At 42.0% G+C, this 2,265-nt stretch overlaps 1 non-coding gene across 1 annotated transcript; it reads right to left on the bottom strand.

Moving 5' to 3' along the window:
• Positions 1–1,174: 1,174 nt before the first annotated feature.
• LOC137164637 (U6 spliceosomal RNA) lies at positions 1,175–1,276 on the bottom strand. Its single transcript, XR_010923142.1, has one exon. It is a non-coding gene; the product is annotated as a U6 spliceosomal RNA (small nuclear RNA).
• Between the last annotated feature and the right edge of the window lie 989 nt (positions 1,277–2,265).

Below are 2,265 nucleotides of genomic sequence, written 5' to 3'. Positions count from 1 at the left end.
GTCTTTTTGCCTCTACTTCTCTTCAGGGATGCACAGAAACTCCTTCTGCTCGCTCACTGCAACTGCTTAAAACACAGCCTTGTTGCAGCCCCCAAACACTGCATTTGGAAGTGGAAAACCTTGTTAGCTCCACACTCCTCCTCTGAGGCCAGGTGGTCTCCAGGGATGAGCTAGGCTGCTTCTGGTATCCTCCGGCAGCTACTTGCATTACACCCAGTCTTTCTATAGAGAATTTCTCCCTGGGTGACTACTTCAACCATCCATAGAGTTTAAGGCCAGAAGGGTCCGCCAGGTCATCGCACCTAATGGGCAAGCCATTCCATACCTTTTTCATAGTGTTGCAGTGCCTAGAGATCTCAACCATAATCAGGGCTCCAATGTGCTAGGCACTGTACAGATACATTGTAAGAGACGGTCCTTGCCACTAGAAGCTTACTATCTAAATGGTCAAGACAGACAAAGAATGAGAAGGAGAGGCATATGCCTTATTTATTATTTATATGTATACACACTCACATATTAAAAAGGAGCACTTATCTCTTGATCTTTGCCTTTTAACAAATAAACTTATACTGAAACACCTTCTATCCAAAATCATCCTGGATTTCTGGCAATGCTGCCACGATGCACATTACTTTTTGTAGACTCAAATGCAACTGTAACAGGTGAACTAGGCAGCTCTTGTTTTCAGGGGTGATATAAGCAGGGTGATCACAGTTCTACAGAGGTGGATTGGGCCTAAGTTATCAAAAGTAGTTATGGGAGCTTCACTTTTTGGCTGCCCATCCTAAGACATTATCTCAAGCTGAGTAATGAAAAATTGAAGCACCCAAAATTATTGGTCATTTTAGAAAGTTTAGGCCTAAACCTACTACTCCATTTCTAACCTGTATGTGGGCCTTTCAATATGTGTGGCATTGGATGGCTTGGTTTTTAAGAGGGTTCAGCTGCAGCAACTACCTGTGCTTGCTGTCCTCCCAGATCATGTACCAGAGGTGACAACAAGGTCTGCTGAGAAAGAGAAAGCAGGATATAAAAAGACAGATCCTGTCCTCCAATATGGAGAGAGGGGTATTTGGGAGTTTCTCCAATGGGAAAGGGCTAAGGAAAGGGTAAAAACTTCCTGGAACCCTGAACCTTAGGAGAAGGACTTTTGAACCTTTGATACAAAATTAAAAGGTCACTTTCACCCTAGTGAATATGTGTCATCCTTGTGCAGGGGCCATACTAACCTTCTTGGTCTTGTTCCAATTTTCATAGTAAGCTGAGGAAGCGTAAGAGGCATTAGAGAGAATTTGGGCAAGACAAGTGAAGAAACTCTGAGAAGACGCAGGTGAAAAGGGATATATTTTGTGTATTAATGAGTCTTTATTACACCAGACCTCAGGAAGGAAGACATCGGGTTTGTCTGAATGGAGAAGTTATTCCAAAATAAGATGGAATGAATTTAAAATGCAACAGCTTTCCTGAATAACTCCCCGTGGAATAAGAGTGTCCACACAAAGGGGGTGTTGGAACAATTTTTAGAGTGGGGGTGATGAAAGTGGAAACCATATATTTGGTTGTTATTACTACTTCAAACCAGGGGATGTTGCCAGACCCCCAGCATCCCTAGGTCCAACATCCCTGTCCATATAGGGAGCAATTGCAGAATACTTACTCTGGTCAATTTCCCTGTGTAGACAAGCCCTTTGTTTTGGAACATTAGTCTTCTGTGATTACATAAGACCCAGGAAGGAAAATGAGGCATGCCGCACTAGGATGTTGGAGAGGGAAACAACCCCTTCACAACATGCTTAGTGATAAGGATATATGTATAGACAAGAATTGGCGTTGGGAAGTTAAGAACAAGGCAAATCTGAAAGCATTTGACAGCTGTTCTTTTGTCTGACTGGTTTCCATTCCTTTTGGCTGCTGTTCCTTGTTGGTATTATGTACATGCTAGGTTTTTTTACAATGAATAAATCAGACCATTTACAAAAATGCTTTTCCCCTAACTCTTCACGTTTAATTGGCATGATTCACTGTTTTCTCCAAGAAAAGGTACTGTCTCGGATAATTTTACAATTAGCTGTGGTTACAAAGAAATGAATGGGAATCAACAGCCACAGACAGTGGCTTTTTTCAGAGATGTAGCTGCCATTGATTTTAACTGAAGATGAGGGTGCTCAGTGCTTCTGAAAATCAGCACTATTACTGTCTCCAGGAATAAATATCCAAAAGTTAGACAGTGACCATCTGGAAAATCTTGGAAAAGGTTGGGTA

This window comes from Emydura macquarii, unplaced genomic scaffold (genome assembly GCF_026122565.2).
Source record: "Emydura macquarii macquarii isolate MOO-44397 ecotype Brisbane River unplaced genomic scaffold, CSIRO-AGI_Emac_v2 contig_2680, whole genome shotgun sequence".
Classification (NCBI taxonomy): Eukaryota; Metazoa; Chordata; order Testudines; family Chelidae; genus Emydura; species Emydura macquarii.
Note: the sequence above shows the minus strand (reverse complement) of the source record. Positions and strands in the feature narration are given on the sequence as shown.